The sequence below is a fragment of the Psammomys obesus genome, unplaced genomic scaffold (genome assembly GCF_907164565.1).
Source record: "Psammomys obesus unplaced genomic scaffold, mPsaObe1.curated_primary_1811, whole genome shotgun sequence".
Classification (NCBI taxonomy): Eukaryota; Metazoa; Chordata; class Mammalia; order Rodentia; family Muridae; genus Psammomys; species Psammomys obesus.
In genome coordinates, this window is record NW_026596147.1 from 6,285,455 (window position 1) to 6,298,031 (window position 12,577).

Consider the following 12,577-nt stretch of genomic DNA (forward strand, 5'->3'; position numbering starts at 1 on the left):
AAAGGAATATCAGCTGCTGTGGAGGTTTTTCTCCCCCTCTCATTATCTTCCACCCTGTTCCTATGGTAGGCATATTTTACTTACTCATACCAAGTTGTTTTCTTTCAATAAGTCCTTAATTTATATGCCTGTCCCTGATCCCCAAACACCTCAAAACATTATTGATACAGTCCATCCAGGGGTGAGTTGATAATTTTAAGTATTTGAATGTGATAATAATTAGATTGATGTTGGTCCTAATTTTTTTGCTTTGTAGAGATCACAAATCAAGCATGAGTATTGCCAAGCAAGCAACAGAGCAAGTTTCTGAGACACGGTTTTAAATCTTTCTTTGATTTTCTTTCGTGGAGAAAAATTTCAGCATTTCATGTGATCTTACTCACATCAAAAAGCATCTCATTGGGTGCATGAGATTTTTTTTTTCCAGCCTGAGCTTTCTGTTACATGCCAGCTTTTTTTTTTTAATGATTATGAGAACAATGACTTCATTCTTTCCAGTTGATAACAATAATGGCAAGCTTTTTATAACTTGAAAAGGCCTCTCTCTGCTTAATGATATGGGGGTTAAAATTAACTATAACACAGGAGTCGCCCATTGCATACCTCACCTTATCTTATGGAGCAAAAATGAAGAGGATGGAAAACATGTACAGCTTGTAGCTGTTCAAGGCTTTGTCCGTGCTAATCTGTGTTCCCGTACACACTTTATCTTCCCTTTAAACTCATGTCACACTAACCAAACTACATTTTGTTAAACACAGACTTACTAAATGGAACAATCATCCTAAAACAGATAGAATTAAAGGCCTAAGCTGAAGAGGTCTTGACATTTAGTCCACAGTAACATTTGAAAGGCTAATAAATGTGAAAATTAACAAATGATATATATTTTTTCTCTCAGAGGTAGCAAGTACCTATTTCTTAGCTTCACACCCCACTTGCATTTTCTGGGTTGAATTCTGACTAAAATCTACAAAAAGTAGTATTGCAATTATTGAGGATTCAACTATAAACAAGAATGATAACTGAGTTTTGGACCTTGATATGATAAGAAGCCTGAAAATGGTATTGTAATCTTGAGCATACTAGTATTTGTGAAACTAATCTCTGTCCTCTATTAAGACCTCTCTATCCAAATGGAAAGCAGCATACTTTGAATGCAGGTGTGCACATATGAATTACCAGCTGCCGGTGTGGTGGGTTACAGATAATGATGAATCCCATCAGGAAATGAGAATAGTAAGATTTTACATCTAATTGCAATTGTCTGTGCTCTATCACCCACCCCAACTTAATTAGCATAACCTCATAGGATTGCACACTATTCTTATCTCTATTTTTCAACCTCTGTATTGGGCAGATTGCTGGCAAGTATAGGTGCTCTTCATCAAGGTTTATTGTTATTCAGATATTCATGGTGTTGAAAGAGAAATATCTCATTATTGCCAGCCTAGCCTACTGTTCTTTTCTAAAAAAAAAAAAAAAAAAAAAAAAATATGTGTAATGTCTCTAATGGGTAAACACAGATGTCATGTGAAAGGACTGGTCATTGATTCTAATCATGGACTGTACCAGAATGAGATACAGCAATCAATAGGAGAGCCTTTTGCCACTCTGTTTCACCCCGCTGCTTGCCTGGTGTATATGAAGTTATATATACAAAAGGGTCATCAGGAATTTAACTCTGCATGTTTTTCACTACAGTGCATTTTTGGCAGAGTAAACAAGAACAGGCCCTGGGGGTGAAAGGCAGGAGGAAGAAGAGACAGCTCCCCTAAACCTTCCCAGGGCAAAGCCACTTGAGAAAGAAGTGTTTCTTAAGCATTGTGGATGAAAACACGAGGGAAGAGTTGCCAAGGGTTTTTAATAAACCATATCCACATGCTGCCTTCAATAGCTAAGGATTTCATAAGGGAGCAAGGGCTGCTCACAAGTGATCAGGTGGAGCTCAGCCCGCTGCTGCAGTCGTGGTGGGAATTGTTTGCACTTTGCTTTGCACCTTGGAAAGTTCTGCTCCCAATGTTGATGAGCTGAGGTCCTACCCCATGGCCTTCCAGCGAACGCTTTGTACTAAAAGATATGTCAAGGGAAATTCACGATGTCACTTTCATGCGTATAACCTCCATGGCCACTCTGCATGCCTGATGATGAAGTCTCTGTGTAACCTGACTTGGCACAGTCTGGCCTCTTCTGACCTCATCTGTAGTCACTGCCCAGTTCCCACTTACCTCAGTGTTGCTATTGCCCTGAAAATTTATCTAGCACCATTCCTCGTACACTCTCAGTTATTACGTTTATAGAAATTATGTTCCTTCCCAGGCTCTGAAGCCAAATAATCGCTATAATTTCAATTTTTGTCATCTCCACTGCCAGGATCTGACTCATGCTACCACCATTCCTCATTCAGGCTACAGCCCACACTGCCATGCTTCAAATCACTGTCCTATTATCACGTCTCTGCCACACAGCAGGCAGAGCATTCTCTATCAAGTCTAAATCAGATTTATTGTCACGCCGAGAAGGAAACTCAGATTCCCGTGTTTGACCTCTAATGCACTGGCTGGCTGTCTTCGCTCTGCTTCTCCCTGCTCATTATGGGAATGGCTCCTGCCCTGTATCCCGCCCACATGGACCTCTCTTGGGTCACTCTGATACTCTAACTCCCTCTGATCTCAGGGACTCTGACACATCCCACCTGCTCTAAAGATTCTTCTGCAATATATTTCCATGGCTCCCCCACTCAGTGAGGTCCTTGGGATTAATCCTCTCTTTCAGAGGCCCTGTCAAACCAGGTAAACTGTTGGTCATTGGTCAGCCTCTGTGACTCCCTAGCACACTCCACCATCTCTCTGGCTTCCCTTGTTAGCTGCAGTTATCTATAACTAGTTTTTTTAGTATCTCATCCTGCTCAATCTTAAGAGAGAGAGAAAAAAAAAAACATTTTCAGACTCCTTCATCCAATGCCTGGTATAATCTGGATCTCGGGGATTCAACAGCTGCTTCCTTATTCACGAGCTGATTTTCTTCCTCTTCATCTCCTCAGTGCTTTTCTGTGTAATCCTATTTTATGTTCAGTGGAAAGTTTCCCAGAATCTGCAAATGCTTTAAAATCACCTTTGACTTTTTATTTCTGGAGTACCTTCAAGCAACCTCCAAAGGGAAAAAAAAACTTAATAGCTTATGAAAGGCTCCTTAGCATATGGTTAAAATTTTACTGACTCGATGTCATTTTTCACTACCTCTCATTTTTCTGCATGAGTAACAGTATTTGCTTCTTTACCAGCTCATTATCTTTGAGCACCTGTTCTTGGAAATAACAGCCAACAGTACCTTAGGTTTTGTTGAGTAGCCACATTTCTTCCTGCCTCTAGTCCTTATCCTCCCTCCCTCCCTCTGTGCCTGTTTGTGGTTCTGTTTACTCCCCATCCTTTATGGGTTACCATGTCCCTGGCACAAGCAACACAACAGGGATATAAAAACGATGGCAACTTCTGAAAGCCTAGTCTGTCTATCAGAGATGGTTGGCAGGTAAACAAAGCAATGACTAGGATACAGGTACATATGGGGAATAAGAAGACCTGAACCATCAGTGCCCATAAAATCAGTCAAGCTGGAAATACTTTCAGAATAAGGTGGCCACACAGTCACCCCACAGAGGACAAACCAGAAATTTCTGGAGAGGAGCACAATCAGTTAAGGTAGGATAATCCAAAGTATTGGAAGGCTGGACTATTTAGGAGGTATAGAGTTTGGGGGAAATGGAGAGAGAGATTAAAGAGGGGAATGATGTAGAACAAAGCCTGGGAAGGCTGAGGAGTGATGCGCAAACATCTGAATTTTACCTCTTAGGGAGAAATGGCCACTGAAGGTGTTTACTTTCCAGCCATGGGAAAAGCAAGAAACCCAGACCATTCACTATTGGGTCCTATTTCTATAGTCTTTCTGACTGAAGAAAATCCTATTACAGCCAGGACTGCATGTTTTTAAAGTCTTGGGAGAAACCTTCTTGTAGACAATAAAAATAAGCTGATTTATTGTTTTAATTGCAATTCACTGTCCTATTTTCTCATGTTTAGTCCCATTAGTCTTTTAAGTTCACCAAAACTCTGTATGAATTGATTATAACATATAAATAGACTCATCTCAACAATGAGAAAAAGAATTAAATTTTCCAGAACTAAAAATTTCTTCCAAGTATTGCTAAAAAGGCTATAATTATGCAGACGCCTCTTAAAGCCTTCGGCTTTTTTTTTTTTTTTTTACTTTTATCACAAAGAAATAAATGAATAGGTCATAGGAAAAGAAAATGAAAAATTATTGCTTTCTTTTTATTATACCTTTACGCTTTCACACGAAGCCAGTTAACTCTTTAGGTAAGAATGTGTTCACCTTTCTGTTTATGAGTATTTTCATCTTATCCATCATAAGAGTGGCATGGCTTCTCTGCAGTCCCTCCAGCGGGTCTCCCTTAATGGTACACTATGAGCAGCAGGCTTGCCGAGGACTCACCAGTTTTCACGACCCTGGCTAAAAGACAATTTATGGACCCAGAGGAAAGGAAGTGTGTCAAATGAAAATCCATGATGCCCAACAAACATTAAATTCTTTATTTTACTACAGCATCTTTATTCCCAACACATAAAGGGGAAAATGGAAAAAACCGGAAACAGTGGGAAATGTGAACACGTACATTCTCCAAGAGAGGTTTAACCCGGAGTGCTGGGTTGTGGAGTGGGGACAATGATGGCTAGAGAACCCTCAAAAGTAAGAAAAATTCAGAGTTTTACCGAGATTGCAAAGATCTTACCTGTGGATGTGAGGAGGCTTGTAAGTGGACAGTGTGACAGAAGGAACGACTCACTCCTCTTGTGCACGTTCCACAAGCCACCAACAGCCTCGGGATATTAACACATCATCTCATTTTCTATTTTGCCACAATTGTGGATAATGTGGCTAGGGGATTACCTAGAGGGAAGTAAAAACTCACAAGCTAAGTAACCTGACCTGGAGATAATTTTCAGATGATATTAATTGGGAACCCGTGGAGAAGGCTAAAACTCAATAGACACACATGGCCAGGTCAAGTGGTTGTGTGGGAGGGAGTAGAGTTTGAGCACAGCCTGATCGTGAACCCTATGATATTCGTAGTTCGTGACAATTCTTTTTATTCTACCTGAAGAGCACCCCAGTCAAGAGCTCTGATTTAAGTGGTAGATACGTGCCTCAGTGCTTATAAGCATTGCTGCTCTTGCTTTAGCCCCCAGTACTTACAACAACTGCTTGGAACTTCAGCTCACAGGATCACACACACCCCCTCTTCTTGCCTCTGCAAGTGCCTGCACACACACCTACACACAGAGACATACACACTCGCGCACATACATTCACACAAACGCACGCATATGCACACACATAAATAATGAACATTTTAAAATAAAGTTTTAATTTTAATTTTTTGAAAAGAATTTTTTTTAAAAAAATGATTTAAAATAGACATCAGATTAAAAGAGTAATAAAAATAAATGTGAGACATGCACTGGTTCTGCAGTGCTGAACACGAAGGTTCATATTTCGCTTATGTTTGCTGAGTATTGATTATGTCAATACTGGGATTACAAAAGCACATTAAAACATAGTGTGATTCTTTCTACCAACCAAACAACCAAAAACAGTGCCTGGTTGTCCTCTGATATCAACTATGATCTACTGCAAGGGACTAAGTCAAGTGGAATCTTAATGCTGACCCGGCATTATTCTGCATATAAGTCTACTGCAAGTCTCACAGATAGCATGCCCAGACGTGACAGAGGGCTTTGATGGTCATTAAGACTTGTAAAGGATTCAGTGTGACCAGTGACATTTCACCAGAGAAAAAGATTCTGCTCAAACCCTAGGTAATTTTACCATGTTTCTATTTACCAAAGAAAAACAGGTTTTCTAGGTGTGCTTTCAGAAAGTGCTCCTTCAACTGTTTGTTTTTCAGAAGAGGAAAGTTGTTCCCAAATCAATATGCTTAAGGAAATGGAAAGCCCTTGATTAGCAGCCAAGAGGCCTCCTAATGAAATGACATTTCCCTCCAGGGATTTCAAGTGGTTAATGGAGCCTGGTGCTCTCTGTGTAAAGTGCTTGTTTTCTCTGTTCAGAGCTGAGCCACACTTGTATAAACACCGGCACACCATGAAAACGACCCCAAATAGACACATTTGCATGTCCATGTATGTCTTTAGCCAAAATAAGAAATGTATCTGTATTCATACCTGGGTTGTGTGGCTGAAAGTAAATTTGTTATGTGAACAAACTCGAAATAATTCTTCCTAAGTCTTCAGAGAGTAGTGGCCAGTTATTAGCCAAAAAATACTAAAAGCTTATATAATACTGAAGACATGAAAACACAATGAGGTTAACAATGTGTCCTGGATAATTTTAAACAGTTGGTTCTTGTAAAGATGGAGGTTTTGTTTTTGGTTTGGTTTTGTTTTCTGGGGGAAGAAAACTGACTATGGTCTTCTTTATGGCAAAACTTGAATATGTTTATAAATAGACAAGAGCATCATTGTTGGTCTTTATGATACTTCCTGTTATCTATGTGTATAAAATGCTTAATTTTTTAATAATTATTTTTATTTTTATTAATTACAGTTTATTCACCTTTATCCCCCTGTACCACCCTCCCTCTACCCCTCCCAATCCCACCCTCCCTCTTCCCCACCTAAGTGCCTTCATTTTGAAGCTCAAAACAGCATTGAAACAAGCAGAAAATAAATTAATATTGTAGAATTTTCTGGCATCCAGGAAAAGAGAGATACGTTCACAATCACAAGCTTCAAATTTTCTCTTCATGAAATTTCTCTATTCATTCTTTTCCCCTTTCTCTGTCTCCACACACCCCTCAGTAATGAAAATGCTATCTCCTAAAAGTGACCACAGATAAATCTACTTATTTGTACTACTAATTTAGTAATCACAGTATACTTATTGAATGGAACTTTGAAAAGGAGAATCTTTTAATATCTTTTTTAAAAAAATAAAATTGTAAATAGAAACCACTTTCTTGGTGATATTTTAAAGTGGATTTAATTTCTGAGGAGATAGAGGCTTTCTGTTGTTTAGCAGCAACAATACTAAAGGCAAAATACATGAAAGTAAGCTGTTCATATCTCTGAACAGCTTTTTTGAGACATGCATATGTATTAGTAAAGGTTTTCAAGAGAAACAGAACGCGCATGCATACACACACACACACACACACACACACACACACACATTATAGATGCCTCATGGAGGCCAGGAAATTTCATGCTCTGCTGTCTGCAAGCTGGGGTGCCCAGAAAAGCCAGTAGTGTATGTGTTAGTCTGAGTCTGAAGGCCTAAGAACAAGGAGTGATGGCCAAGGGGACAAGACAGATGGTCCCTGGGAAACAGAGAAGAGAGTCCACACTCCTCCTTTGCTATATCCAGTCCCTGAACAGATGGGATGGTGCCCACTCACACTGGCGAGGGCAGATCTTCCTCACTCAGCTTACTAAATCAAATGCTGGTCTCTTTTGGAAACACCCTCACAGGCATACTCAAAAGGTTTACCAGCCATCTGGGCATCACTTAGCCCAGTCAAGTCTACCTCTAAATTTAAACATCACACATTCTGAGTATATTCTGACGATAAAATGTACAACAGAGAGTGCAATGGTCTTGAACACAGTCAGTTGGGACATTACTAGTGCTACTCGAAGATGTGTTCACGTTGTTTCATGAAAGAAGGGGGAGATAGAAAGACCTGGAGGGAATAGGAGCTCCACAAAGGGAGGAACAGAACTAAAAAATCTGGGCCCAGGGGTCTTTTCTGAGACAGATACTCCAACCAAGCACCATGCATGGAGATAACCTAGAACCCCTGCACAGAAGTAGCCCAAGGCAGCTCAGTATCCAAGAGGGTTCCCCAATAATAGGACCATCTCTGACATGAACTCATGGGCTGGCTCTTGGATCACCTCTACCTGAGCGGGGAGCAGCCTTACCAGTCCACAGAGGAAGAAAAAGAAACCAATCCTGATGATACCTGATAGACTATGGTCAGATGGAAGGGGAGGAAGACCTCCCCTATCATTGGACCAGGGGAGGGGCATAGGAGAAGAAGAGGGAGGGAAGGTGGGTTTAGGTGAGGATGAGGGAGGCGGTACAGCTGAGATACAAAGTGAATATACTGTAATTAACAAAATAAAATAAAAGGTAAAAAAAATACAACTCAGGACATGAAGTCATTGAGTCTTTTTTATTTTATTCTTTTGTGTCTGCAAACACATACACCTTGGAGTACATGTATCTGAAGGATGAGCATGCCATATCAAAAAGCTATGAGTGTATTTGCTTGAGTTTTGACACGGGTGAAGAAACTGTTCTCTGTCCTGCCAGCAACTTTCTTGTGAAAATTGTTAGCTTCTTAACACTGAGGCTAAGTCAGTGGAGCAAAATCTTAGGTTTCAACATGACTTCTTGGAATGTGAAAGATGTACTGACGACTGGCAGTGAGCAGATGGCTCAAGGTGCTCGTTTTCCCCAGCTCAGACCTTAACAACTGTGCATCCCACATGAAAGTCGAGTTTAGCATTCTTCCAGACTTGAAGAGGAAATGGTGAGTCATGCCTCTGAGAAGGCTGAAAAGAAAGGTCTCACAGGGATCTTCGAATCAGGCCTGCCTCTGCTTCACATTTATATCATGGAAGCACTGTGTTTCATCAGGAGCCAGAGACCAAGTATGAGTTAGCATTGCCACAATCATGGAGGAGGCTGGGTTTATGCAATTGTAAGAATGGCCATGGTGGGTGTGGATCAGAAAGCCGCACGGATGCCCTCATGCCATTTAGAGCACTCCGTGCCGGTCATCCAGTTGTTCTTGCCATTTTAACAACCATACGCCTGGCTTGTTTCCTGGCAATCAAATGTGCTCTTTATTTCTTTTTTTGTCTTGCTAGAAATTACATGGTCTGGCCTTCAACATCTCTTGGTCTCCTATGAAGACAGCCGAATGGAATAAGGCCTTTTGTACTTGCACATTCATCAGAATTGAAATAATGGCACACTGACTATTTTATCTTTTAGGCAAAGACCCAAGCCTGCCCTCAGGAAAGCATGGCATGCTGGGCTACAGTCTTATTCCACAATGAGAGCTGAAGCATAAAAAAAAAAAAAAAAAAAAAGAAAAAGAAAAAAATCAAAGACAGCATCAAGTAATAGGAACATGTGGGGAATTATTTAGAAAAAAAGAATTTTAGAGCCCACAAATGACTCATCCTCACACCATACCAGAGCATTTTTTAAAATGTATGTATGTATGTATGTATGTATTATTTACAGTTCATTAATTTTGTATCCAAGTTGTAGTCCCCTCCCTCATCTCCTTCCGGTCCCACCCTCCTACCCAGTTCCTCCCATATCCCTCTTCCCTAGCCCATTGATAGGGAAAGTCCTCCACTCCTACTGTCTAACCCTAGCCTAATAGATCCCATCAGGACTAACTGGATCTCCTTCCTTCGTGGACTGGCTAGGTCGCCCCACCAGGAAGAAGTGGTTAAGGAGCAGGCAACCGGGTTCATGTCAGAGACTGTCTCTTCTCCTCTTTCTGGGGAACCTACATGAAGACTGAGCTGTTTATGGACTACATCTGTGCAGGGGGTCTAGATCCTCTCTATGTAAGGTCTTTGGTTGATGCATCAGTGTCTCTGGGCCCTGGGTTTTGTTTTTATTTTTGTTTTGGGGGGATGGGGGTTGTTCATCTCCTTGTGTGGTTTCTGTCCCCTCTGGGTCCTTTTATATCTCCTTTATTCCATAAGACTCTGTCCAAAGTTTGGCTGCGAGTCTCTGCATCTGCTTCGATCCCCTGCTGGGACCAGAGCATTTTTATCTCAGAATCTCGAGTATGTGTGTCTGAGGGAAAGAAACAAAAGACGATCCAGCTCAACCAGTTTAAGCAGTCAATCCAGATGTCAATGTCACTTTGAACTCATGAATTATCTCCCTGTCACCTGAGCTGAAATAATGAAGAAAGAGTTTCCATTAAGGAAAATCCTACTTCAAATATACAGTGGGCTAAATCTTTCAAAATCTCAAGCCAGAACTCACAGTCGATCAGCAGAGAGCTCTTGTTCTCTGGAAGGAACCCAGAATCAACAAGAGGCAAGGTACAAAGGTACAAAGCCAAGGTACAAAGACCTCAACCAGATCCGGAGTAGGAAGGAGATGCTGTGCCAGTGTGACAGGGCCCTACCCGAATGGAGTCCTGAGACGGTGCCTCTTGTTCTGAAGATCAGCCACTCAAAAGGTCCTCCCGCTATCGCTTTCATGACTGAAGGCCACTGTCTGTATCAGTTAGTTCTCACTAACTGATGCAACATGATGCCTGACAAAAGCAACATAAGGAAGGGTGTATTTGGGTCCAGAGTTTGGGGGTTCAATCCATCATACCATCAGAAACTGTAGGCAGCTTGTCACATTGTATCCACAGTCATGAGGAAGAAGAGAATGCTGACTGCTCTTGCTCTGTTCCTCTTCTCCTTTCTACCTAGTCCAAGACACCAGCGCACTGTGCTGCCGCAGAGAGCAGGTCTTTTCATCTCAGTTAGCCCAATCTAGAGAGCCTCCCACAGACAGAGCTTACTCATTCTAAATGGATCAAGTTGACACCAAAGTTTTCTGTAGACTAGCTTGCAACGGTCAAGCCACGATGACACAACTAGGTCACAGTCAAGTGTGTCTTTGCTGTAAGCAAGCCACAGTGGTAAACATGCTAAAGAAGATACTTGACTCTGGTTCATCATGAGTCTTCTTAAAAAGTCTCAAGTAACTTCAAAATGATGAGCACATATTCACTGTAGAAATGAAGGCCAAGCTTGAGGTCTGCACGCAGCCCGCCAAACTGTCAGATGAAGTACTAAAAGCGTGGATCAGGAATTGTCTTTTCATGGTGGGCATTAAAACTTGGGTTTGATTCTGAACAATAATTTTAACTGGTGTAGTTCTTTTTCAAGTTCATCTTTCACAAATGTATGTTCTTTTGAATTTCCCTTTGCATTCAAGGTTGATTTCTTAGATTCAACTTGTGATTGCATAGTCATAGTGGCTATTGCCATGAAAAAAATGTTTTACAGTGCAAAATTTAAGACTGTGTTATGATTGGCATTTCATGAGGTCTAAATCACCATTGCTTGGCCAACCACTCCCATTCCTCTTTTTGTTTCACAGCATTAGAGTTTCAAAGGTAAAGGCATTTAGTGGTTCTGGTAGGTTGGCCAGTACCCACATGGCACAGCCCTTCTCCCAGTGTTCAGAAAGGCCTGAATCACAAAGAAGCCATTGCATGCTTGGCCTCAATCCTAGAACCACTATGAAAAAAAAAAGAAAAGAAATTTACATTCTCTTTTCTATCTTCATTCCATGATACTCATGTACATTGAAGATATCTAAGCCTGGAGCTTAAAGTCGCATTCCTACCGAGCCCCTGAATTTAATCAAAGTCAGCAGACAGCCCAAGAACACAGTATGATTTGGGGATAACTTGGAGAATCTTAATCTTCTGGATAATTTAGCTCCCAGCCTAATTAGTGCCAGCCAACCCATCTCTGAGTCTTCATGAAAGTTGTAAATTATGGGATTCTAAAGGATCCAGTTAGCTCTCATGTGGAGGACATCCCATTTGCTGTTTGAAGAAAATAGCCATCAAAAGATGACCAGAGGACCAGAGAATGTTACTGAGTGGTAAAATAAATAGTTAAGTCCCAGGTTTGGCCCTTAGGACAAACACATAATCAAACAAACAAAATGATACTCAAGAAATTTTACTCATTATCATGAAGTTCATTTCTGCCTCATGAACAAATCACCTTAGATAGATGCCCAATGCTTCCACAATTTAGTCATCAGCTCAGGCCCTAGGGTACAAATTCTTGCTCTGGAATGACTCATTGCTAAGACTCAAGCTGTCACATTCCTTATGGAGTCAAGGTTACTATAATTGTCACTGCCATCTACAGCAGCCTGAGAAGGGCAACAGAGTGAAGGGAATTTCACACATGCCATAAGTCACTTACTCATCTTTCTTCGGCGATCTGGCTGGAACTTGGTGAGGTGAAGGGGGGGGGATCTGTCTAGCTGATGCAGACACAGGGACCACAGAGCCTTCAAGGGTGGAATCTGAACTAAAATTGCCCACTGTGATGCATGTGTGTGGCTTAGACCAGCATTTTGGCACTCAGCAGCCACCTCTCTACCAGACAGAGTGAGATATCAGTGTATCCATCCAAAAGATACTGCAAGTGTTTTCAGAGGGAAACCAATTCAGATCTTTACTTCCAAACAAGGAAAGCCTCTTCCTTTGCCTTCATTAAATAGGCACAACTAGAAAAATCAGTTTGTTTTTTTTCCTGATCCTAGAAAAAAAATATTAAGTCTTAGTATAGTGCAGTAGAAACATTAAAATGCTCTCAATATTGCACTTATTACTAAACACTAAAAATAAAAGTAAGTGTAAATTCATATCATAGTCTTCATCTAATTGTTTGTTCATATCCCTTTATTATTTAAAAAA